This window comes from Rattus norvegicus, chromosome 3 (genome assembly GCF_021556685.1).
Source record: "Rattus norvegicus strain SHRSP/BbbUtx chromosome 3, alternate assembly SHRSP_T2T, whole genome shotgun sequence".
Taxonomy (NCBI): Eukaryota; Metazoa; Chordata; class Mammalia; order Rodentia; family Muridae; genus Rattus; species Rattus norvegicus.
This window is the reverse complement of record NC_141536.1, coordinates 49,045,013-49,072,538: the sequence shown is the minus strand read 5'-3', so window position 1 is coordinate 49,072,538 and position 27,526 is coordinate 49,045,013. Positions and strand designations below refer to the sequence as shown.

Sequence of the window (27,526 nt, the reverse complement as noted above, 5' to 3'; positions counted from 1 at the left end):
GATGTCAGCAAACTCACTTTATACTTTTGTAGCTTGGGAGCAATGGAGTTAACTGGAGGAAAATTGAGGAAGGACTTCCCAACTGCTTCTGTCTCTATTTGGATTCATTATTGGTCCTAAAGATTGACTATTGAATATTTAGCATATGTTTCAGTGTGAGAATCACTCAGGTAACTTTAAAACTAGTAGCCGTGCTTTCTCACACATTGATCTGTTCTGGTTTGATTGGCTTGGTCTGGGCCCAGGGCATTGCTAGGATTACTGTGCCACCAGGTTTGAGAGTGACTGATTAGCATCAGCAGCTGAAGTTGGGGCAGAGGCACTGATCATTTTTAAGGAACTAAGCTTGATTTTGAGTTTGTAAAGATTATATTCACAATTTGTATAGTATCTTTTTTTAATTCTTAAAATAAATTGCTTTTCCTTTTCCTTTTTTTTTTTTTTTGAGAACGTATATTCACTCCATCTTATACTCGCTGGATTGGCATGGCCATGATCACACAACTGTTGTGAATGCAGGGATTGTGGAAGCAAGACCCTATTTCCAAACCTGTGTGTTTTATGGACAGACTTAGCATCATCACACATTGAGTTTACAACTGTGTCATGTAATTACATTTGGTGCTATGGTTTATAGGAAATGGGTGAAAGTGGTTTTTATTTCAAGTTGTCTGGAAAGTTGACTGTCCCCTCTCTTTTCGAAACAGTGTCTATATGATATGGTTTTAAAAATGCTACACACTCCAGTGATTATGAAAGTGTGTAACACTGAAAAGGAGATTGGATACTTGGGCTGCATGTTGAATCTCATAGTAAATTATTTGTGGTAAACTGTTTCCAAACTCACAGTTAAAACTTGTATTCTTAGTTTAGGGCGATCATCTGTTGTATGAGAAGGTGTTTAATTTTGTCAGGATGCGTCTGTGAAGTGTACTTCCAGCAAAATTCCAAGAGTAAGAGAGCTTACCAAGTGAGAGACATGAAATTGTTCAGTAGGACAATGCTTATTTTCTCCTTCAAAGTCTTAATTTCCTCTGAGTGAGGTAGAGAGAAACAGAAATTTGCTCCTAACCATAAGTGATTTGCTGAAGAAATTAATCTGTACCCTGTAGGGGAAAAAAGGGAATGTGATATTAGGTGCAATTAGTGTTTTGCTGCCAACTTAATGTCTGGTTTATGCTTTTAACTTGAGATACTATACCCTTCCTCATGAGTTTGCAGACTGTGGCCTGACAGATGTGACCTGCAGGTCAAGATGGGACCCTGCCAGTGCTTTTCTCTCATTTTAAAAATTGTAGTAAGCAATGCACACAATGTACAATTTACCATCTTAAAACATTTAGAAGTGTACATGTAGTTGTGTTAAGTGTATTCACATTGCACCCCCTTTTCCATATCCACTGTTCTGTTGAAACGGAAAGTTTGTTTCCATTAAATGGGTCTGCTTCCTCTCTTGAGGCTCCTGGCAGTTTATTCTTTTTTGGTCATGATTCTGACCACACTGAACACTTCTCCTATGTGGGGTCTTTTTTGATCGGCTTAGTTCACGTGGCTTATTGGCTTCCGTGGTTACATGTTTTAGCTTGTATGAACAGTTCATCCCTTTGGGTTGGTTAAATGTATGTTCGTATGTAAAGATCCAGTCATCCATCTCTGGATGCTTGGTTTCCTAGATTTTAGTTATTGTGAAGAGTGATGTTATACATCTGAGTGTACAGATAGTGCTTAGAGATCCAGCGCTTGGCCCTTAGATCTGTGGTGAGATGTGGAATGGGTATCTTCGCCCTTCCTTTCTCTCTCCCTCCCTCCTTCCTTCCCTCTCTCCCTTTCTCCTTCCCTCTTTCCCTTCATCCTTCCTTCCTTCTCTCCCTCTCTCCTTTCCTCCCTCCCTCCCTCTCTCCCTTCCTTCTTTCCTTCCTTCCAGATAGGATCTGATTATGTACTTCAGACTGGCCTTGAACTCAAGATCTGCTTCAGGGTCCTGATACTGGGAACATAGGTATGTGCTATCATGGCTTTACTTCTTAAATGTATTTTAAGTGTTTGGAGACAGGGCTTTGCTCTGTAGCTGTGGCTTCTTGAAACTCAGTATGCAGTCATATCTGCCTCTGGCATACGGGATTCCAAATGTGAGCTTCGATGCCTAGCTCTTATTAATTTTTTTGAGGAATTCCTATAGTGTTTTCTTTAAGAGTTGTATCATCTTACATTCCTATTAAAGTAGATAAAGCTCGTAATTTCTTCACTGTCTCAACAACTATAATTTTCTGATTACCCCTTAGGCCAATAGTAGGCATCCTAGTGGTATGACAGAATCTCTCACCCTGGGCTTGGCTTCTGTTTTCCTTCTGGTTAATGACTTCATGTAGCTTGTCAGTTACCTTCTTTGGGCTACTTGTTTACTCTCTTGGGAGAATGATCTGTTTAAGTACGTTCAATGATTTTGAAAACAGATTTCTATGCTTTGTTTCTTGAGCATAGGTGTTCCCTGGATATTAATTTCTTGTTCTCTGCCTGTGAGAGCTGAATTACCTGGCACTGGGCACCATGTTCACAGTGAAGTTGAATAGACAAGATTGTACCCTTGTAGCCTGCAAAGCTAAAAACATACACACCTCAGATACTTTATATGGAAAAGTTGACTGACACCCAACCTAACTTAGGAGGTGGAAACATGATGTATTAATCTTTTAAATTAGAACATTTATTTTTCTTTTTAATATTGAACATAAATGTCATTGGGGTCTAAATGACTTATGCATTCAGAAAATAAAATAACATCATATATTAGAGGGTTTTCATAATAGTAAATTGTTTTTTTCATTTTTTTAAATGAAGACTAGGCATGTTCCTTGGCAAATGTATTTGAATTTTTACATTTAGAAGATATAGGATTTCTGTTATCTTATATTGGTTGGACTTCTAGACTCTTGTACGAGAGAAACCGTTGCAAACAATGAGGGATGTGGTTAGAGTTTTTAGAAATAAATGTCCAGGAAAAAAATGGTTCCGAGGCAGATGGAGTTCCTATCTATTTTTTTTTTTTCCTGCAAGTTGGAAAATTACTTTATTTGTTCTAGGGCGTTGGCCAGAGTCCCCTTGGGACTTCTGAAACTGCTTCTTAGTGTCCGGAGCCTTAGTGAACTTGAGCACATTGAATCGAACAGTCTTGCTCAGGGAGGGGCCTGCACTGTCCCTGAAACAGGGAGACGGATACACAGACATGTTCTTGTACACAGACATGTGTTCTCAAAGCGGTTGTACTTTCGGATGTAATGGAGATTGTACTCACAGATGACAATGGTTCACTGCAGCTCCATCTTGTCACAACCCTAGACGGGATCTGACTTCAAATAAAGACAGTATCAGTTAAGGGGCTTTTCTTGTCTATATAGGTGGCCTCGATGGCCTCCTTGGGTGTCTCGAAGCCTAGATTGATGATTTTGTAGTACAGGGGGAGTTTTTCCTTGCCAGATTCTCCCAGCAAAACATGATTCTTGTTTTGAAAGATCGTAGGCTGCTTTTGGTAAGTAGGCTCCGTCTGAATGCCCACCTTCCTGTTCGCCTTCCTCCTGGCAGCCTGAGAAAAGGAAGAGGTAGCACTATCTAATTTTTAAAAATTTTAATTTACATTCATGTATGTATGTGTGTGTGCATATATGTGTGCACAGAGTCTGAGGTTCTCCCCTGACACTGTGTGTGTTCCCTGAATCGAAGTCACAGTGCTGGCCTTGGTAGCAGCCATCTTTCCCGCAACGCCATCTCATCAGCCTAGTCAAACCAACTTTACATTTTCCATCATTTTCTTTATGGTTATTAAAGATATTTCTTAGCCTTGGGCCTTTTAGTTATCATGCTAATGTTAGTATGATAGCTATGAGACTTTTTTTTTTCACCATTTTGCTTTGCTGAATTTTTTTCCCCCATCTGTTATAATAAAAACAAACTAAAAGTATGGGAGAATGAAGTTTCCCATGACTATTTATAAAGGGCCAAGGGGCTCCGGATCTGCATACAAGCTCCCTATCTTAGGAATGCCTGTCTTGGAAAATGCTTTTTAAGGACTGGCTGGTCCTTAGGAAATGTGAGGAGTGAGCTGTGGTTGCTGGCTTTTCATAGACTGAATCTGCAGTGCTGTCCATGAATTTGAAGTTTTAGGTATGGATTTCAAACATCTGGAAACCATGGAAATGAATTTTGATTTCTTCTGGGGGAAATGATTCAAGTATTTTACAGGCAAGATTTTGAAATATTATTGATTTTGAACTTGAGTTATAATATCTGGGCTTCATCATACGGTTCTGTATAACAATTTTGATTGTGTGTGTGTGTGTGTGTGTGTGTGTGTGTGTGTGAGAGAGAGAGAGAGAGAGAGAGAGAGAGAGAGTAGGTTGATTTTGAATAGAATCAAATGCTCGAAATTACTGTAATCTATTATTATAGTAATGACACCATCATAGACAACCTGTATTCTCAGTCTGATCAATTCGAAACCTTAATACTGGGCTTCTTTTTGCTGTTGCTCTGAGAACATTTTGACAAAATCAACTTAAGGGAAAAAGGGTTTAGTAGGGCTCACCATTCCTGGGTACGGCCATCGTGTTCGAAAGTCAAGACAAGGAGGGCTTACGTTTACAGCGAGAAAGCAGTGAGGGATGGGTGTATGCTCAGCTCTCCTTGTCCTTTGTCTACAGCGCAGGATGTCAGCCTGTGGGATGGCACTTTGGTTAATCAGGAGTATCCTTCAGGCACACCCAGAGGTTCCTCATCCAGGTGATTCTGTAGCTTATCAAGCAGTCAATTGAGATTAATCATCATAAATACCGCCAAGCAATCGACTGCCTTTTGGCATATTTGCTAAAATCACAGCATTTCCGTTCATGACCTAATACCATAGTATCTGTAAATAGGCAGTCTATTTCTAAGGAAGTAGTTAAGATACTGAACCCTAGGTGAGGAATTTATGGCCGGCCCTGGAAGATTTCCGTCTGTCTACTCTGTCTTCAGGGTATTATTTATGCAAAAACAGAAGTCTGGAAGCACTAGATGAGCCCAGGGGGATCAGTGGTAGCCAGCCAGCATTTTAACAGCTGTCGCAGTGGTGTGTCAGCCCATTCAAACATTCTAGAATAACAGGAAATTGAGCTACTAATGGGAAAATGACTGAGACCCCTCCATTCTGGACTCCCTGGGATGTGCTACGCCTTCTGGACCAATCAAATCAAGAGTCGTCAGGATAGTTATGGGAACCACTGAGTTGACTTTCTCACTTGTGGAAAAGGATGACGGGTTAGGACAAACTGGAGTGTCAGAGAAGCAACCTGCCCTCCACCCGCCTTCCACCTGGTTCTTTAACATTCTATTGCCACTTGCTGTATAAACTTACAGGCAACGATAGAAAACCCCTCCTCATAGGAAAGAGGTTGCTATCTAAGAGGACCGTATCTGTGTTTCCTGTTCTTTGGCCCACCCTGTTCCTCTGCTGTCTGTTACTCCATGGATTGCTGTACCATTTCTGGACAAGGTATCCTACCAGGCTAGGGAGTGGCTTCTTCCTAACTCTTGTTGCTATGTAAGATATGCCCTTCTCCATCCCTAGAGAGCGGTTAGATACTCTTGGTTTTTTGCCGTGCTTCAAGAGAGTCAAGCTCAAAGTGGCAGAGAAGAGTGTGTGTGGGTGAGAAGAGGTGAGTTGAAAGTGTGCGTTGTGTGATCATATGCTGCAGTCTATCTCTGTGTAAATGTTTACGTGTGGTGAACAAATGTTAACGCACCCATGCATGCGGGTACATGGACATTGGGTTAATGTGGAGACCAGACGTTGGCTGTCAGTATAGTCTTCTATTGTGCTCCTTAGTTTTGGACCATGCAGCCTTAGGGATCTGCCTGTCTCCAGTTCCAGCACTAGGTGACAGGTGTCCATCCCGCCCACCATGCCCAGCTTGGTCTGTGACCCTGGAGATCTGATCACAGCTCTTTCCGTGTATGCGGCAAGCACTTCACTCATTTTTCTGCTTGTTCTTTCTTTTGTTGTGGTTCATTTTTTATTGTGATAGTCCATTCCCTATGAGCTGTTTTGCCATCTAAGAAAGTCTGAGCTGTGGCATCACTTCAAGAAAAATATTTAACACAAGGAAAAGAGGGAAATATACTAATTTTCCTCTGGACATTCTACTTGGAGCAGATTGTTTTTTTTGGGGGGGGTGTCTCCAATGTATTTCTATCTCTGGTCCAGTCTTCTTTACCATATTTTCTTTTAGAAATGGCAGTGTGCTTGGGAAGGTGCAATTTTCAAAAAGAACTCTCCCCTCCCAAGAGTGATGTTATGTGTTCATAGAACTGTATAAGGCCTTGATTCATACAGCATGCTAAGAAAATTCAGACCTGGGATTTGTAAAGAACACATTTCCTGCCCTCATTTGGGTCCATAGCTGTAAGACACATAGTTTTGAATTTATTTGGAGAAGTTCTTTTTTTTTCAAAGGACTTATGATTTTATTACATATTTGAAATGCAACATATTGGGATTTACATTTTTAGGTGCTGAGCAGGCTCTGCAAGCTTGAATTGATCGCAATAATGCTGTTATTGGGAACAATTGAACATCATAATAAGTCTTGATTGCTCAAATCCATTCTTTTTTTTTTCTTTCTTTTTTTGTGTCCTGCCCAGTAAGCACATTAAAAGTTAAAACTGGTGGCCTGCTATGGCTGACTGCAGTCTGAGCAGTAAGGAGGGTCAAGCAGGAGGGCTTCTCTAAGGTCAAAGGAAGCCAGGGCTACATACACAGTTTGGGGTTTACCTGTTACACAGAGTGAGCTCTTGTCTCCAAAATTAGAGAATGAGAAGAAAGACAGACTGGTTGCCAGCAGTGGGGCGTCTGATCGTTAGGTTTGGACACTCATCGCTTTTTTATAATTACTTTGAAAACTTAAGTGGCCTAGACACCGTGGTTCTGGAATTTTCATGGATGCTTGCAATGGCTTGGACACCAAGGTGATGTCAGTCAGTGGTAGTAATGGTTTGGGCACTTAGAACAACAACCAATGCCACAGGGACCAAACGGTGAACGTTTTATAACTTCTGGTGTATTAGTCTGCAGCATGTCCTTCGGGAGATTTGCCATCAAGAAGCGGTTTGTAGATGCTCTGGCTGCTGTACTCTAATCGTTGAAGGCCTCTGGGATGTTCTCTGCATTGAAGCAGAAGGTCAGACATTCCGTTGATTGTCGAGTTACTCATCCTGCAGCAGGATTTGGGTGGTGGGTGAGGACTTGTCCCACGTTAGTTGCCACATAGTTGCTGAGCCATGGTGGCTCTAGGACATTTTCTGGGAGTGATGCATGGCCATGCAGGCTCTCCCAGACCCTCTCAGGGACACGTAAGGAGGACAAAGGTAGTGTTGCTCAGAGGCCTTTAACTCAGTTTTAGAGACAAAACAGTTTAACCCCGTCAAGGAAAGGCTGTTGGTGGTGACATATGCATTTAAAGCCACAGAACTTAAAGATAAAAAATCATGTTTATTTTCAAAATAAAACGGCAACGCTTTTGTAATTTGGGTTAACAACTCTATTCATATGCAGTATGACTTTTTAAAATTGTATATCAGTTGTGTATATTAGTTTCTTTTCTCTAGCCCTTTGTGATCACCTAATATTTTTACACTACCCTAGAAAACAATTTCAGGGAGATTGGAAGGGAGAGTTGTCTTCTATTCTGCTTAGGATGGCTGAGTAATGCCTTGTTTACTAAATGCAACTGTCAAGACGATCACATTTATACTTGGGATGAAGATAAAAGATAAAAGGACAAACAGCTCAGAACGTGTTATATTTAGGGGGTTGATAAATGAAAGATAACGGTTTCTGATGGTGGAGAAACACGTTCTTCTGACACTGACAGAGCTCTTCTGAGGGTTTGGATCTATGGCACTGTTGTGAAACTCGCCAGTGATCTCAGATTATTTAGAATGTTTTATGTGCAAGATTATGTACGACCTCTTCAAGAGCAACATCTGTAACTTCGGGGAGACAGCATGGCTCCCATAGGCTCATGTTTGGGGCCACCTGGTCCCCAGCCTGTAGCACAGTTTTGGAAGGATATTTTGGGACTAGGCTAGCTGAGGTGTGGCTCACAGAGGCTGTAGCCTTTGCTGGTGTAGCCTGTTGCTGTTTCAGGTTCTAGCTCTGTTTCATGGTCTAAAAAGTTGGGGCCTTAGCCAAGGTCCGGCTCTCTAGAAACCCATGGCTTGTCTACCACCAGGGACAATTTGTAAATTGTCTCCCCCTCCCTCGCAAGTTGGTTCTGTCAGTCTTTTGTCACCATGACAACCAAAGTAATATGGGAGTGAGAGGCTCTGATCCTTAGTCTGGTTGACAATTGTGTCAATGAAGGTAAGTCCTTAGTACGTATGGTTTGTATCATTTATCTAGTTGTTTTTCCAGTCAGTATATTTAAATGGCATGAAATGACACAATAATGAGAGAGCTCTCTCTAGCTCCCAGCACACGGGAGGCTGTGGCAGGAGGGAGGATTAATTACAGTGAGTTCAGGCAAGACCAGCTTGAGCAATAGCGTGAAACTCTGTTTCAAAAAAACAAAAAACAAAAAACAAAAAAACAAAACATTGAAACAAGCAAAACCAACACAAAATACACTAGCAACAACAAAATAAACATTTCCGGTCCCGTCCTCTCCAACCCCTGCTTGGAATCATACCTAGGGCCTCACGGCTGGTTTTGCCCAGCTCCAGTTTTACTATTAGTTTGGTATCCTGGTAGGATACTGTAGTTTGAGTTTTTTTCTCTGATGCACATGACAAGCATAATAAATACTGTGCAACACGAAAGTTAATAGAGTGCTTGCCCACCGATGGAGTTGTCTCTTAAGATTTTTAATTTTTTTAGGTGTCTGCATATGCATGTTTTGTGGTTTTGAGCACGTGTGAGTCCAGGTCCCCTCAGGGAATTCTGGGTCTCCTGGAGCTAGAGTTGCAGGTAGTTGGTGAGGCATCCGATGGGAGTTGCTAGGAACCAAGTTTGGGTCCCCTGTAAGGGCAGTGGGTGCTCTTAGTCACTAAGCCATCCCTTTGGCCACAGTACAGTCTCCAACAGAAATAATATTTTATAGTGAATCAGGTGTAAAGTTTCAGTCAATTCTATAATGTGAAGATTTTGTTTCATGGTCACGTAGCCTGTTTTCAGGTGCTTCAGAGCCTTACGCCTTGCACGTGAAGCCGTGTCATAAGCAAATGTATGTTGGTATTTTGTTTTCTTTTTTATTTAGTAATTCTCACTTTAAACTTAGACTTTAGCAACCATCCCTGTGTTGACAAAGGGCCTTGTGTTGTTGCTGTTGCTGTTCTTTACCCATTGGAAGCCTTTAGGTTTGCTTTATGTAACACATTCTACCTTTCGCTACTAAGTGTACACAGTGTATCTTTACATCTCCCGTGAAATAGGAAGAAGCTGAGGCCATGTTCCTAGCTGCTACCTTTATGTAAATACCAGGTTTTAATTTATTTTCTACAAATACTTAGACCAACAACACTTAGCTCTTTGATAGGAATCAATTTGTGGGAACTTAAGCCTTAGGTCAGTATTGGGAATGGACGCAGAGAATTTGCTAATCTAGTAAAGGAGACGCTTCGCTGTGGTCCGACGAGAGTGTCAGAGTACTGGCTGCTCACTCTTGTAAGCACTGACAGTAGGCTGTTGCCCAGATGCTGTCAAACGGGATTATAAAGTCACTGGTCTAAATAAATACCTTATCACGCTTGAGATTCAGCCCAGCTTTGCTTGTGCTGCGAAACATGCTCGTTATTCTGAAATTATACTGAACATAATCTTTAACAGCACGAGTGAAAGGTGTTAGTGCTGTGGTCATGGGTCAGAAGTAACCAGATGGTGAGACGATGGTGCTGTTATTTACTGGTTTGACTTTCCTGTTTGAATAGGGACAGGGAAGAGCCTTTGATTTGTAAGTCAGATTGGGGCTTTGGAAGGGAAATGATTGTTGAGTCCCCACAAGTAGGCAAGTAGCACTTAATCATTCTGACTTGTGTCAAGACCGGAAAATCTGAATTGTCAGAGGCCTTGGCATTTGGGGAAGGATCTCTGCTTGAAGAGGAATTGGCCTGTTGACATAAACAACAATAGATTGAAACGTAAGATAGAATTATGAATGGGTTGTTTGTTCTAGTTCCAGAAAGAAGAGACTGAGAATTCAGAAGTATTATGGGTGGGGGAGGGGGCAAGAAATTAAATTGTGTCAGGCATAGTAGTTCAAGCCTGTAATTCCAATTCAAGTCTTGTAATCCAGAATTTTGAAGGCCTAGGCAGGGGGATCTGAAGGTCCAGCCACTCTGGACTGTTTAATGAGACTCTGTCTTAAATAACAAAACCTGTAAAAACTTCCATTTCTCAGACTGCCCAAAAAAAATCACCTATAGAACACATCTGTTTCTCTGATGGTTTCGAGTGTTTTCTTTTTTCTTCTCTCACTAGATTTAAGTGCTGCTGAGTTTTTTAGTTTTTTTTTTCCTTTACCAAAATGGATATAAAACTGCAAACTTTTATAGAAAAGTTTTTTTTTCTTTATCTAGGAATATTTTGGCAATCTGTTGGCATTTTATAGTCGCCTAAAATAAGATGGACTCCTAAGTCAGTGTTTATCTTTAGAATCAACAACAAAACAATAAAACCTTGAAGGGATATTGGGGAGGTGGGGAAGGGGTTGAGAGGCAGGGGGTTGAAGATGGCTGTGAGGGAGGTGAGAGCCATCTGAATGCATTATATACATGTATGGAATCATCAGTGAATGAATTTAATTAAAAGACAACAAAAAGCCCTTTGTGAAATGACAGCATATGGGCAGGTGATCCGGCCGTCCCCGAGCATGGAGCATTAATGGTGAGTCACATTCTTTTCATTCAGAGCTTCAGCCTACTTACAATCCTCCGACGGAATGAGCCAGCATGCTTGGCTCTCTGGCATTTAGCAGCATTCGTTTTGGTTTCAAAGAAAACTGGTCCATCCAGAAATCAGCTGGCCTTTGGCAGGCTGCTGTTGTAGGGTAAGCTTGGACGGAAGAACAGGCACTGAGTCTCTCTGCACTGCTTGTTGGCTTGGGCACTGGGGGACCCCTCCATGGTGTTAGAAAAGTCTAGTACCACAGAATCAAATGTGGGAATAAGACTGGCAGGTACCAAGCATGGCACGGCCAATAAATTTCAAATAGCCGTCCTCAATTTTTCGAAAGCAACCCATTGTCATGTTGCTACCTTTACTGCAAGGATGGACATTTAGCTCTCCCAGGAAGTAGAGGATGGTATTTGGTGAAGCTTCCTCAGTATCCGTTCCAGGTAGGTGCCTCTTTTTTATTTTCACAATAAGAATCATAACCCCCCTCCCCCCATATATTAGATTAGGAATGTGCTAGCAAGGTGATTGCCACACTGTACTTCTTATCATGCCCTCAGGCCTTTCTGGGAACCCACTTCCTCCTGCATCTAGTGGAAACAACTGAAAGTGCCTTTCTTTGATTTTGGTGAGACAGGCTGTGACTACACATTTTCTGTGGTAACACTAAACCCAGCTGCAGCCAGCTGTATTCAAGGTAAACAAGAGCTTGCCATGGTTGTGACCACAGGTCCAACACTGAAGAGAACAGTCCGTTTACAAACTGATCTCCCACCTAGCCTAAACACTGCAAATGCTGTAAAATTGTGTATCTGTCTAGAATCTGACTTTAGTTACTGATAAGCACAAAGAGTCCCAGGGATTCCTTAATTTTGCTCTCTGAGATGAGTGCGGTACACTGCTCAGTGTTTTGAGGGGAGCATGCACAGTGCTTGCCTTGGATCATTAAAGCTGCGACTCTTTCTCCACCCCAGATCAAAAACCTTAATTGTGCCAGGCGTGGTGGTGCACACCTGGCCTCCTAGCTCCTGAGTGGCTTCAGGACAGTGCAAGCTTGAGGCAAGTCTGGACAGTTTACTGAGACGCTGTCTGACAGGGGAAAGTGCTGGCTGACAGATTGCTGGACTCTAATAAACACAAGGCCCTGGGTTCAAGGACTGGGCTGGAGAGCCTTCATTGGGGCAGATATGATAAAATGGGTCTCCTGGTTTTCTTTCTGTTGGCTATGATAATTACTCTGACCCAAAGCACCTTAGGGAGGAAGGGTTTCTTGGGCTTATACTTCCAGGTCATAGTTCATTGTTGAGGAAGTCAGGGCAGGAACTCTAGCTGAACAGAAGTAGGTAGAGGAATGAATGCTTGCTCGATCATTTCCAGGCCTACACTCGGCTAGCTTTTCTATATGTTCTGGGCCCACTGGTCTACAGATGGTGCTGTCATGGTAGACTGAACCTTCCGACATCAACAAATCTGACAGAGGCAAATTCTGAGACATTTCCTCTTCCCAGGTGACTGTGGGTTGTATAAACTCCATAGAGAAGGTAATGGCAGTGCATTCGTATATTCACTTGGATTTTAAAGGTATTTTTGTTTGTTTTAACAAAACCATATGCCAGAAATTGAACCCAGGACCTTGTACAGGCTAGGTAACAATTGCCTACCCCTGAGTTGTATATAGTTCTAGACATTTTTAAGTTGTTTGAGACAAACTTCCATATACCATTTTTCGGCAGGTCTGAGAAGAAAGTTTTCTTCAAAACTTCTTGACACCGTACCAGCTTTTTCATCGTAGATATTATTGGTGTGTTCTGATTATACCCAGACATAAACTCGGCATTTAAGAATGTTCAAAGAGACGGGGTGCTTCTACTAAGTTGGCTTTAATCAGTGTGTTTCGCAAGGTAATTTGCCAAATGGCAGAGACTTTGACAGCTGCAGAGGTCAAACAAATATTCGTAAAAAAAATTTTTTTTTAAATAAATGAGTATTTGTGAAGTCAGACTTCCACTTTTAAAAGGTGCAAGGTTGTGGTAACTTCTGTGGTGATATTGGGCATTAGAGACACACACTTTTAATCCCAACACTTGGAAGACAGAGGCAGATAGATCTCTGGGAGTTCTGTACGGTGAGTTTTGGGCCAACTAGGGCTACCTCGTGAGAACCTATCCCAACCCCAAAACCAAACCAAACCACCAAAACCCACCACCACCACCACCAACAACAACAAAACAAAAAGGACAATGGATTTTGATTTGCCTGCAACTAATCACAGGAGTGATGCCAGCTCCTGTTGGCATTTTACTGCTGTGCTCAGTGGCAACATTCAGCTGACAGCCACTACTTGTTCCAGAGAAGAGTCTGTATCTTGAACCGTTACTATGCAGAGTCACATGACCAGAGAGTGGCAGGTCTGAAAGCCAAACCTCAATGTTGTTGGAGACTGTCTTTATCTTACCAATCGCTGTATGTTCTGCCTTGGAGAACTATCATTTCGACAAGGACAGAGTGTAGCAGAAGTAACCTTAAGTGGGGCAAAACTTTTTTTTTAATTTTATTTTTCTTAAATCACTTTTCATTGTAAAAGAACATGCTTATTAATACAGAATATCGAAAGAACTAGTGACTTTAAAAAATACTTTTGCCTCCTGGACATAATAATGCAAATAATGGGCACTTGAAACGTTTCCCCGATGCATTATGAACTTAGAAATTGTCATGTTTTATGCAACATGGCTCCAATGGTCAAATACTCTGTTGAAAGTTGAGTTAAGCAGTTTTCGTTCATTGGACCCTGGGGATACGGCCCTGTGCATTAAGCAGGACCTTGATGGAAATGCAGTCAGCAGCATTTTGCAAATTCATTTATCAGAGTGATGGTTCAAACCTTAAAGTCCACAGTGTTTCCAGAGTAGTGCATATAACATTGTACATAGAATGCATGTTTCAAGACTGTTTTGTGGGCATTCAGGGTTTTTTTTGTTTGTTTGTTTGTTTGTTTTTGTTTTTTTGTTTTGTTTTTGTTTTTTGTTTTTTTTTTTTGTCTTTTTTGGCTATACCTACTATGTTCATGTTTTCTCTAGGTTTATGCTGTAAGTTGTTAGTAATTTAACATTCTTTTTGAAATGTCTGCCTAGCAAGTTCTCTGAATATCCTTAACATGGTTTGGTGTTAGTTTTGCTTTTCACCTTTTGAGCCTTTGAACTCTTCCCGGTGAAATCATTTCACTGAAAGGTATGTAAGCTTTAGCATCTAGAGAGGACCTTTTTCCAAGTTTGGTGCTAGGAAGGAACCACCCACAGGTTTAATTCCACAGCTAAAAACCAAAATATTTGTGAATTTAAAGAACTCTGTGCATGCCATTGGGGGTGAGATACAAGAAAAAGGACATTCTTTGGAGGAAATAGAGGCAGTTAACTTTTGGATGGAGTTGAACTAAGGTCTGACTGCATGGAATTGCCTCCCAGGTTCAGGATATCATTTCTTCTGTGGTGGCCTGGTTGCTTTAGAGATTTTTGAAAGAGGTTCCCACTGGGTAGTTCAGGCGGGCCTTGAACTTGCCCTTTGAGTAAGGGATGTCAGAGTTGTGCTACTGGCCCTGCTCAGAGGTGTGCCTTGTATAAATACAGCCCAGGTTAGCTCTGGGCTTCTCAGCAGTACAGGGAGGAAGTAAACACCTGACCCTGGGGTACAGGGGCATGAAACAGACCTCTCAGGCTTTTCTAAAGGGCCAAGAAGCTGGGTCTCTGACAGATTAGAAAGGGAGAGGGTTAGTCAGAAAAGATGTGGATTCAGCCTGTTTAGTAGATGACTCATTTGTAAGGATAGGAAACCTTTCTATTCTAATCAACAGTTAACTTTTAAATTAATACTTGCTGAAAACCAGCTGTATCAGATATCAGGTTGGGCATTAGCAGGAAGTACACTGATAATATTACTATAAGACAAAGAAATTATGTTCATAGAACAAGAGCATGTTGGCTGAGAGGAAAAGGTGGTTCTGCCTTAATAATCTTACATCTTTGGCTGCAGATGGCTCACATGGTAGAGTTGCTTACACTCAGGTATGACAACCTGAGCTCTATCTCTGCACCCCAAGGTGGCAGGAAAAAAACCATATTAGAGCGTTGTCCTTGACCTTACCTTGTGATGTGGTGTGCACACACCCGCTCTTACACTTATACTGATTGATTATATATATACATATATAATATGTGTACATATGTATATATAATATATAATATGTATCATATATGTATGTCAATATGTATATGTGTATATCAGTGTGTGTACTCATGTGCGTGCACATACACACACACACACACACACATCTTTAAACAACCTCTGAGATCATATAATACCTTGATAATATAAGGAACATCCCAAGTATTCAAAAACGCCAGTCAGTCAAATAGTTTTTAATTTTCCCGTGTTGAATGGTATCGTGTGTGGTTTGTAGTCTCTGGACCTTTTTGAGAAAGGATACAGGAATGTACATTGTGTGAATGTATGTATTCTCTTCCTCACTGGTCAGAGTTTTCCGCAGCTCAATGGACTCTGGGAAAGGCAGTGTGAAAACTGCCTTTCTTGGCCGGAGTTTGTAAAGGCAAGAGTGGAGAAAGCTGTCCTCACCAAGGAGCACAGACTGCAAGGGCTACTAAGGTGCCAAAGGGAAAATTCCTGCAGGGAATATTTCGTAACCCAGGAGGAGTGAGGATCATTGCCATGGCAGCAAAGGGCAGTCGACTCTCCCTGCGGAGCTGGCTGGCTCGGCGGACATGGGCCAGCCAAGCTGCCAGTTGGACAGGCCACATGGAGGTTATTCTTCCTCTGAAGATACTCTGGCCAGGCATCTTCATTGCCTTAAACCTGGGACGGGTGTTTGTGGAGACTCACAGGAAGCAGTTGAAGAAGCTACGTGTAGAGAGAAGAATTAAGGATAGTAATAACTCCTCGAGCACACGTTCATGTAACAAATGTCTATAGCTGAGCGGTTGAAAGTTTTGAGACGCTCCATATCATACGACCTATGCAAGATTGGCTTAACCTGCCCACTTCCAATCCCCCCATTTTGTTTTGAAACAGGGTCTCCCTCACTGGGCAGGCAGTCCCCAAATATGTTAGGCTGGCTGGCCACAGAACCTTAGCTATTATTCTGTCTCCATCAAGAGTCCTTGCCACCATGATGGGCTCTTCACATGGTTTCTGAGGGTCAAAGTAAGGCTCCACTGTTCATAAGGCAGACCCTCCATGAACATGGACAGGGACTAGCTCTCTCTCCAGCCCCAGCTCTCCAGTCTTTTGCTCAGGAAGTCGGTAGTATTTGGCTTGGGAGCATGGTTTCTCAAGTGTAAAGCAGGCTGTTTTGTAACTCATTATTTCGTGGAATGTGATCTCTGTCAGCACATTTTTTCTAGCCTGTAGCAATCATTAGAAAAGGCTCTACCTGCTAAGATATAGAGATAGTAAAAGTACACCGTGTCTATATTAAAAAATTTTACTACCTTTCCTCTAGGAGTGGTAATAAGCAAGTGCACAGTGGATTTTATTGTGAGTTACGGTTTCTCACCAGAGGACTTTGTCTCTGAGCCTGTGACCATCTTGTCGTGCATGGGAAGTTTTTCTTTGGTGATTTTATATCCATCCCATGTGCACAGACTGGACAATACTGGCTGAGGTGTTGAGCAAGTCAACTGTGACTTGAATAGTTAGATATAGGAACTCTCTACCACGGGTATCTAAGAAGAGAACCATTCAGATTGTTGAGGACATGTCTGAAGATGATAAGTGCTCTTACTTGAATGGGTGATGTGTTTCCTCTTCAAATTCCTCCTTAAAAATATGTATGTGTGTGTGTGTATGTATGTATGTATGTATGTATGTATGTATGTATGTATGTATGCATGCATGCATGTATGTTTTGTCTACATGTACACCTGCACACTTGAAGAGCAAAACAGATCCCAGGGGCTACAGTCATAGACAGTTGCATGTGAACTGTCTCGTAGGTGCTGAGAATCGAACTCAGGTCCTCAAGAAGAGTAGCCAGTGCTCTTAACAAGAAAGCCATCTTTCTAGCCTCATCTCTAAAGTCTTGATAAGGGTCCTTGGGTCCTTCTCCTGAAAGCACAGACTGTCTGGAGTACAGAGAATTGGGCGACACCTGAGGATCTGTTGCCATCCGTTAGTTGAGCTCTGAGGTGCTATCACTTGGCCAGTCCTCATGTGCACCTGAATCTATTTAATTAAAAAATTGCTAGGGCCGTTTTTGAAGGAAGACATGTTTTCTAATCACAGAGAGTGATTAGCACCCAACCAGAATACTAGTAGGCTGTGAACGGAGATAGACAGCGACGGTGACCAGCAAGCAGTAGGTCTGGGCAGCCAATGGGGTGGGAGGTGTGTTTCCCTTGTTATCCAGTGGTTTTTGTTTGGATAAACTCGCCAGAAATTTAAACAGCTTGAAAGCACATCACACATCAGTGAACTAGGTAACTTCCAAGATTTGTCAAAACCTCTTAAGTTTCTAGTGAGCATTTGTCTGTTTTCTGAAAATAACTGCATTTTGGTCTGTCCTGAATAGAAAGACTTGGAAATTCATGAAGTTAAGAAAAAAAAAAGTCAAAACTAGTTGTTCCTCATTGATTTTCTTCTGAGATAACCTTTAAAAACCTTCTAGCTTTTGAAATCAAGAATGCACTTTAAATGGAAGTTGTCGAGAAACCTACCATCAACTTGTGGAAGAATGAGCTCCTCCTTCTCCCCCCTCCCCCTCCTCCCCCTCCCCACCCTCCCCCACTTCCCCTCTCTCTCCTCTGCTTTGCATCTCCTGTTTTGGACATGGGCACCTCTCCTGACACCACCAAGCTTTCCTTTTAAGTTCCCATTTTTCAGTTGGAGTTGTCAAGCTAGCACAGCTTCTATGTAAGGGGAAATTACTCTTTATTTCTTGTCTCTTTGATGACTCGTGGTGTTGGGGAGCTCTTTATTTAATAGTGTTTGTTTTGCTCATATGCATTCACACAGTGGGCAGAGATCTCCTCTTCCTTCGCATATTCGTTTTATTTGATTTATTTTTCTCCCCTTCAGCTGGGGATAGCTCTGGATGACTTAGAACTGACCATTTAGACTAGGCTTGTCACAAATTTTAAGAAAGATCTGCCGAAGAAGTGGGGTACTAGGCCCAGGTAGCTGATTGTTATGAAAACTCTTAACACTAAAACCTTTCAACATTGTGTCTTGTTTTTAATATTTTCCAGCCTTAGTGGAGACGTTCAGCTTTGTTCATTGGAGAATTTTAGTGTTTTAGTTTATTACTGTTTTACAGATATATCTGTAAAATATTTTCTGTTACATAGCCACAACAAATAACTACCCAAAACCCGACCAACTACTAGGAAATTAGAAGAATGTTTTTTATTCAGTATATTGTGAAATAGTCTTTATGTCGGAAATTGGAGGTTATTAGAAGGTATAAAAAGGTGAGATTTCCTTGTGACTGGAAGTTATCATTGGTTGGAGGAAGCGGCTGAGAAATGTACTGCTCATCATGGTAAGTCCAGTAATTAAGGCTGCATAGGAAGGCCCGAGGCTTCCTGGGAGAGGGAACTCTTGGGCTGACCTTTTCCTCCTCTTCCTCCACCTCCTCCTATTCTTCTTCCTCCTTTTCCTCTTTTTCTTTTCCTCCTTCTCTTCATCCTTTGAGACAGTAGCTCAGGCTGCCAACTTGTGATCCTGCCTCACATTTCTGAATGCTAGAATTACAGGTACTAGCCACCATGCCCTGCTCTGGAACTGATCTTAAAGGGGTGTACATCCTGCAGCTGAAGCATGTAGGAAAAATGGTAGGAATTCAGTCTGTGACTAGTTCTGTCCCAGGGCACAGAGGGTCTTTAAAAACGGAGGTGTGAGGAGTGCATTGGAAGTTGCTGAACTAGAGCCGGAAGAGAAAACTTGGCCAGGTCTGAGCACACTAATGCTCTGTGTGAAGGAGATCCCTGAGTGGTTTTGTGTGAGTAAACCAAGCTGGGTGAGGGCAGCTGAGACTGTATGTGGAAGTAGCCTGCTTGCATACATTCTCTGAAGACTACAGTGGGCTGACTTTCCTGCTTGTGGAGCAGTGGGATTTGGCTTTTTATCTCAGTTGTGCTGAAGCTCTGACAGCACTGTCAATATCCCTTTGCCCGGGGCTATGGCCTTTCCTGCCTAGGCCTGGAGGCTTCCTTTATGAGATACAGGAGTACCTTTCACCAGGCTCTCATTGACTGACTCTCACTAACCACAGCTTCTTCCTGCTTGGGTTTCTGTGGCCTCCTCTCACATGCCTTTCACCCACCGGTGTGACTCCATTCAGCCTGTGCTGTTTCAGTCAGATCCTTGGTGTGTGTAGCTGCACCTAACATTTAACTTCATTTTACCCCAAATAAAAGAAAATATTTTCGTATCACAGGGGTGACATGTTGTTAAATATTTTAGAGTTTTAGAATCTAACGAGCTTTTTAAACTCCCATTTCCTACTGTTCTTAGCTGTTGTCTCTAGTCCTGTTTTGCTTTTTCTTGTAATGTTTATTACACTTAAAGGACTGTTGACAAACCTGAGGTCAGTTCACATGGAGGTCCTCTCCCCTACTCCTGGCTGCCTGACAAGGCATCAGGGATGCATGGATTCCTATCCTAACTTTCCTCTTTGGCCTCACCTCCCTATCTTCCTCTGCCCACATGCCTTCCACACCTGGGAAGTCACCTGTGCCCTGTCTAGATATCTAGAGCATTTCACATTTCACTCATCTCTACCCTGCCCGTCCCTCTCCACATGGAATTCTACTGGCCCAGCTCCCTGTCCAGAGGCGTCATGTAATTGTCAGTAGAGGCCAAGTTCCTCATTCTACATTCTTGACGCTTTCCTGGGTCCTTGAACCAGTACATTTATTCTTCCTGATTGCCTTCAGGGATGCAGGCTTTTACACAAAAGGATAAACTTTGGTAAAGATCTGTTCAACTTTTTTGCTACACTAACACTTACTCTCATTGATTTTTTTCCCATGTGCAATTGCTTTGCCCATGATTAGGACTTCAATGATTGAACAAACTATTATAAAAAGAAGGATGCAGTAAAATAATTTGTATTTTTAAAATAATTGCCCATTCTAGACCTACCTCCCACCTCTTTTTCTCTAGGAATCTGGATATATACTTTAAGTTATTAAAAGTGGTTTGGGTAAGGATGATCCTGTTATGTGGTAAAATTCATCCTGGGGAGGTGCAACACATATATCTACTCATCTCAGATAGGGACAGGCCAAAGTACAGATACCACCAAATTCCAACTGGGTGACAGAATGCATTTTTTTGTGGTTACTTAGAGAAATATGGGTGAGGGGTTACTTGAAGGAGCAGAAATAACTCAAAGATAGCTGCATCCTCAAAACCTACCCCAACACACATGACAGCACAACACTCATGAACCTGGAACAGATAGCACAGCCAGTCGGTAAGTCAACAAGTTAGAGAGTATCCTTTCCCGCTGACTCAGTGGTCTAAACCTCTTCCAAGGCAGCTGGTCTGGTCTCAGAGCATCTTTGCACCTCAGCCCCACTAGTCTGAGAAGACACTCTAAGCTATTGTTATTTACTCTGGCAGACAAGGGCCTAGAGAACCTGGTCAGTTTCAGGAACTTCCTGAAGCTATTTTGAGTTGTTTATCTTCTGTTAAGAGACAGAATGTTTCAGTCTCAGAGGATCGCTATTCTCCAATGGATTCCCTGGCCCTTTAACCAATTGGCTCTTTTGTGATGCTTGCTGAAAACTTGCTTGAAAAAGTATCATTAATCCTCCTTCTTTGATGTTTTAAGAACCAGGCCGCATGGCAGTGCCTTGACATAATTTAATTCTTTTCTTATGTGAGATTAATAAGGAATAAAGCCGTGTTTTCATGTCGGACCTGCCTTGGTTTAGTGCACATGCCTTTCATCACTGGGTTCATCTGTTTTATTTATTTAAATATTCATTAAGTGTACATTTCTGACTGTGCCTTTCTGCTTCAAGATCAAATCAAGTTCAGCTTAAAGATCTGCTCAGAGTGGAAGCAACTGACTTTAGCGTTAGCCTCTCTCCAAACTAGCTTAGTCGCTTGCAAGTTCTGAAGTCAGCAAAGTTAGGTTCATCAATCGAATTAATAATAAAAGAGGTTAAAAAATAAATATGGTTTCAGAGTCACTTACATCAACAATAGCTAGTCAGTCAACTCATGGAGAATTGAAGTTTTGCCTCTGCTTTCTTTGTTGCAGAAAGGACAGATAATGAAGGAGCTTGGTAGAAAGCCTCAGATAGCAATAGTGATGTCTTGCTTTTTCTAGAGTTGGGGTAGTTGGCTTTCAAATGGAAGAACGAACAAGCTATTAAATATTTTTTAAAATATCCTTGCCTGTTTATTTTTTTTTAGGTATCAACTATTTTTGGTGTTTGGTGGTGTTTTTTTTTTTTTTTTGGATAGATTGGTTTGTTGCTGTCTTGTCTTCAGACCAGTATCAGGGTGGTATTGTGGAGGAAAAGTTGGCAAAACGGTTGTCTTGCTGTCTTAGTATTTTCTTCCTCAGTCAGTATGGAAGCTTTGAGAAAAATGTGATTGGCAAATTTTTGGACCATTTACTTATTTACTGTTTGAGCACTGTGTGCCAGAATACGATTGGCCAGTATTTATTATTACCTTATTAGTTGTGAAGTCTTTTGTTTTTGTTAATTTTTTTATTTTTTGTGACTGGCCTTCTTTGCATATCCTGGCTGTCCTGGAACTAACACTCTCTCTGTCTCTGTCTCTCTGTCTTTCTGTCTCTCTCTGTCTCTCTGTCTCTCTGTCTTTCTGTCTCTCTCTCTGTCTCTCTCTCTGTTTGTCTCTCTCTCTCTGTGTCTCTGTCTGTCTGTCTGTCTGTCTGTCTGTCTGTCTGTCTGTCTGTCTCTCTGTAGATCAGGCTGACCTTGAACTTAGAGAGATCCTCCTGCCTCTGCCTCCTGAGTGCTGTGATTAAAGGCATGTACCACCACTGCAGGACTAGACATGAAGTCTTATGTGGTCTCTTGTAATTCTATCCTAGCATTTGGGGCTCTGTGAGAGCTACTGCTGAATTTGGCCCTCAGAGACAATAAGTGAAGTGTGTCTTCTCCATTGTAGCTCATATTTGGTACCTACAGGTTTATCTATTTTATTCAAGTGACAAATTATCTTCTTGTATGCATAGGAGAGACTTTCCATAGGGAATTTTCCAAAACTTTGTAAAAAGTAGCCTTCTGGGCCTAGACTGTGGCTCCAAACCCTTTGATGATACTGCTTGTCTGACGTGCACGAGGTCCTGCATTCAGTTCCCTGTACTTGATAGGCAGGGATGGGGATAGGGGAGGTGGAGGCAGTGAAGGAATTTAAAACACCAAGTTCTTGCTAGCTGTTCTAATGTCATATACACATAGACCTGAAAGAAAACAGCATTACTTTTTCTTGGCTGGGTGACCTTGGGCAAATGACTTAAATTCTCCTAGCTGTTGTTCTCTTTCTTACAAAATGAGATTAGAGCTGATTGTGTGTGTGTGTGTGTGTGTGTGTGTGTGTGCATGAAGTGGGATCCTAAGTCCATTTGTCATTCCTTTTCTTCCTTTTCCCTATAGAACCAATGGAGTCACATGACCATATTAAAATTCACTGAAAATATCGGTGTTTCTGGTACATTTTCTCATACATTTCCTTAAGGGTTCCAGTGGCTCAAGGAATGTTTTGGGTTTTGGAGAGCAAAAGCTGGAGCTGAATTGGCAGCCCCTGTGCTTCTCTCGTTACACTTTGTCTTTTAGAGGGAGGGGATGCTTCACCAGAGTAATTGGTTCATCAGTTTTTACTGCTTGGAAATGCTTCAAAGGCAATGCCAAATCTGCACTAAGCTGAGAAGGACTAAGGAGAAATGTGGATTCCTGGGGATAATGGGAATCCCTTAAGTGCCTTAGCTAAATCAAGGGGCCAGGTAAAATCTTCCTTCTGGACGAGTTTTATGCTCTGATTCTGTATCCTCTTTATTCCCACGAGACCTCTAGAAGGGTACATGGTTGTTTATCCAGTAAACTGCACAGGCAACCATGAAATTGTCAGTGTTGATTAAACAAAGACCTTTTATGACAGTGTGTGTGTTTCTAGTCTCTTGTACTGTCTGGCTGTGGTGTGAAAAGCAGTTGACTTCCAGGTAGCATATGAGTGTAGTGAAGATGTACAGTACCATGACTGTGTCAGCGTTTCTGCCCATATGATGACACACAACTGAATCTCTCATACACACACACACACACACACACACACACACACACACACACACACACACACGTGTGTGTGTGTGTGTGTGTCTCACTTTCTGAGATCTGATTCTGGAAAAATTGAATGTTCAGTTTTGGCTTTCATTTAGATGTGGAAGTTAAATATTTTGGTCTCAAGTCCTTAAGAAAATTGTTAAAGGACTAAATGCCTCAATCTTTGAAGTGAATCCATTAGCCCTAATTTATTTGAGTCTAGTTAAATGGATTTTATTTGGTTTTAGTGCATCATGGGAATATATAAAAAATAACTAAGTTACTTTTTACTTTGTGGTTTAATAATGATTAATAATGATTAACATCACAGAGCCTTGTCCTTGCCCATACTGTATTAACAGGATATCATGGCTGTGGTTTTAACAGTAAAGTCAGCTAGCAGGTATCAAGGGCTTATTATACACCAGGTGCTGTACCAGAAGATCAACTTGTGTGTGTTTTTATATCGCTTCACTCTGGGTAGCTAAGCTGTTTGTTTTACAACTTGAAAGATTAAGTGGGAAAAGTAAGGTCTTGGCAGGCACAGGTGTGCAAGGCGAAAGCATCATTCTGGAGCCACTAGACTAGGTGTCTGTCGCCTGTCATTACCTCAGTGGCACCACAAATGCGCTTCTTGACATTTATAGAAAGTACGTTTGTATGAATTGAAATTGAACTTATGAAATGAATTGACTTCAGTGTTGGAGAGCAAACCTGGAGGCTGGAACTAGTTAGACAGGCGCTTACCACTGAGCTACCCTCCAATTAAAGTTAATCTGCATGCTCTATTTCAGACTGAATTGTTAAACATATAATGAGATAAGTGGATTGCAGAATCTCAAAGATAGACTATGGCCTGCCTGCCATACTGGATAAATCACAAAACTGAGGGACTACCCACCAGCTAATTGAGTTTGGTGTGTGGTGGATTCCAAATTATTATTATTATTATTATTATTATTATTATTATTATTGTAGAACAGTGGTGCTGTTTATCCCATATACGTTATTATTTTGGATCTTTCTGTAAAGCAGGTATTCACAATTGAAAAGCATTCAAATGTTCTTGGCATCCCTAGTTCCTTACATAACATCACAAGTCTTAGAAATAAAACAGTTTTGTTGTCTCATTTGTGGTACTAGATGTCGGTTAACAAATAGTATGTCCCAAAATACCTTCACCTACTTGTGCTGCCTAGCTTCAGTGTGTGGTGTGGGATCCTATCTGCTGAAAATGTGGGTGTAACCAGTGACTTGGGGTCAGGAGAACCAAGAACATGCTAGTTTTAGAATGAGAGCACATGTGTTTGGACATCTCAGGCTTCTGAACTGTTGGCTCCCAGAAGAGAAAATGCCACAGTAGAGGATTTTGAGTATTAAACAGGTCTAAAGTTTAACTTGGAGGATATAAGCGAAAGCTTCATTTTCCTTTGAACTTGTTCTGGCTGCTGCCACAGTTCTTGACTTCTTTCTAGTCTTAACATGATAGTAGAAACCTTCCTGTATTTCTGGGGAGCACCTTGGCTCCATTGTTATGTTGGTTCCATCCCTAAGGTCTTTCAGATAGGGACTTTGTCAGTGATATTCGTGGGAGTCAGAATACCTTTGAACACCCAGTAGTCTTAGCCAGGCATGGTGGCTCGCACACCACGACTGGTGTGTGACGTCCCAACAGTCAGAAGCAGGCAGATCTATGTGTCTTAGGGGAGTCCAGCCAGGTGAGTGGCAGGATTCTGGGAGCTACACAGAGAAAGCTTGTCAAAACAAAACAAAACCAACCAACCCAGTAGTCTTCGAACCAAGAGCACGGGGAGAAAAAAACCTGTGAATCTGTTTGCATTTTGGTCAGGAAAGTGTACTTACATAATTGGTCCCAGATCATGGGATTTTAGTTCTCAAATTGGAGTCCCTCTTTAGATGTACTACCCTATGTTTCGTTGAATCGAGGATTCTTAGCGGATGTTGGAGTCAGCATTACTTTTTCTGGTGCCGAATTTTTACATATGGTTCTACAAGTTTTAAGAAATTTTATTGGTGTGTATGTATGGTGTATGTGGCAGTCAGGGACCACTGCTACAATGGGACTGGATCGTGATTTTATACACACTTAGTATTCTTGTGCTGTGTTTTGAGACAGGCCTCCTCATGTCGCACAGGGGAGCCTTGAACTCCTATCAGTTTCCTTGCCTTGGCCTCTCTGGTGCTTCTACTTTTGGTTTAGTGCCTCAGTCTTTTTGTTTTTATATTAATTTAACAAAAATAGACAGATTTAGAAGATAAGAACATGAAAGTGGGAACACTGGTGTTAAAAGGGTTAGAGTGGGACGAAGGCAGATTGATAGGGAAATGAAAGGGTTGGGAATGGCCAACCAACACCCAGTATGTAGGAACATACTGTAAAGAAACTTGCCACCTCGCATGATAACGCTTTTTAAAAGGAAGACTTTTAATCTGTCATGTTGCATCATTGTTGACTCATGTGACCTAGAATATAAAAATGCAGGGGCTGTGCTAAGAGATGGCTTCCTCTGGCTTTGAGTTCCGCCCTTCCCTGTAACTCAGTTGTCCTTCCCTGACGGCTGGCTCTGTGCTTTGTGTTCAAGAGTGTACCCAGAGTGACATGACACTTCTGGAACCAGACGGGCTCTGCTGGTGCCCCTGGGACTGTTTTTTAAGTAGATTATATCTGTTATGCAAGTTTTGGCTGCCATTTTCTAATTTGCCTAATTATAGACTTTTCCCCTTTTTATCCACTGAGTAACGTGCACTTTCAGGTTAAGTAGCCTTTATTCAGAGTCAAGAACTGACAGAATGAAGCTTGAAGCAGGCACCTGCACTTTCCTCTCTATTCCTTTAAAAGTAACTCTTGTTCGGGACAGAATTTTTATTTGAAACTCAACTGCAAACTCTGTCACTGATGTTTGAACTCCAATTAGGAAAGTTAAATTAAACATGAATTTAGGACATTGATGGTCTGCAGAATCATGACATTACAGGTGTGCTCGATGGGAGTGATTATGTAGTCACTGCAGTTGGGTGACCTGTTCTGGTGTGTTAAAAAACGTATTTGTAGCATTAGAGCATATTTATTTAATGGTCTGAGACTACTGTATTCCTCTCATGGGAACATGAACTCAGTTGGGGTTTAAATTGATCAATAACATTTATCAGTGGATCAATTACAAAGTTAGAGTTTTTGTTCTTTTGATTTGAGAATGTAACATGTAAGAAGGGATAACATTAAATACTCAGTGGGTTTCTTATCTTCCTGTCACTGTTTTTTGTTTGTTTGTTTGGTTGGTTTTTTATGCTAACTGATACTAGGAGACTCCACTAATAGCTTATTAAAGGCCAGTCCTATATTTGAAGCAGCTATCTTAAGAAGTTTAGAGCACAAAACCCCTTTTGTATCTTCCTTTCTCCCCTTTTTTCTCAGATTCCTGGTCTCATAAGTGAAGTGACAACATCCTGAATGACCTCAGATCCAGGGAGATTGTGCTATTTAGACATAAAAATTTATTAGATCAGATGGTCCATGATGAATAGGCATCTCCTTTGTATTTAGGTATTTTAAAAGTACTTTAGCTGAATGTTATCAGATACCAAAATACTAAGATAAATAAGCTGTATTTTCCTTCTCGACTCTGCTTCTACAGATGTTGGAAACATATTTCTTTTTTTTTAAAACATTCTTTTTTTTTTTTTTTTTTTTTTTTTTGGTTCTTTTTTTCGGAGCTGGGGACTGAACCCAGGGCCTTGCGCTTCCTAGGTAAGCGCTCTACCACTGAGCTAAATCCCCAGCCCCGGGAACATATTTTTTAAAGTTAGCTTTTTCCCTTAAAATTCAAGGCTATGTCTTACAGTTAATTGAAAGGAGAGGCTTTTATCTCACAAGTGAGAGAAATCAGTTACCAATGAGAATGGTTCCACTCTTTCAAATGCTGGTACCGCGTTGAGGATGACTTTCTGTGCTAACATTTTTCTCACTGTTGTGTAGTACAGAGCCGATGGCCAGCAAGACTGTTTAGTGGATGTTGTAGTAAGTGCCACATTGTTTGGCTATAAAGAGAAACATTGTTCTTACTGTTTGAGATTATGTGAGTGGGGCAACAAACCAGCTATTTCTGGTTCTAACAGTTTCACTAAGTGACTTTTTTTTCATAACAAATGGGGTGACAAGGAAGGTATTAAAAACTACTGTGGACCTTTTGTTTTATGTATTAAAATCTAAATTTTAAGTTTTTTTTGAAAAAAGAATGGTAATGTGCTGTGTTAGCTTTAACTTTTTACATGT

General features: G+C 41.4%; 1 protein-coding gene and 1 pseudogene across 11 annotated transcripts in view; one reads left to right on the top strand and one right to left on the bottom strand.

Annotated features, from left to right (window-relative positions):
* The window catches only part of Cobll1 (cordon-bleu WH2 repeat protein-like 1), a 160,303-nt gene that overhangs the window by 6,196 nt on the left and 126,581 nt on the right, over positions 1–27,526 (top strand).
* Positions 1,095–27,526, bottom strand: part of LOC148006476 (small ribosomal subunit protein uS17-like) — a 75,146-nt pseudogene continuing 48,714 nt past the window's right edge.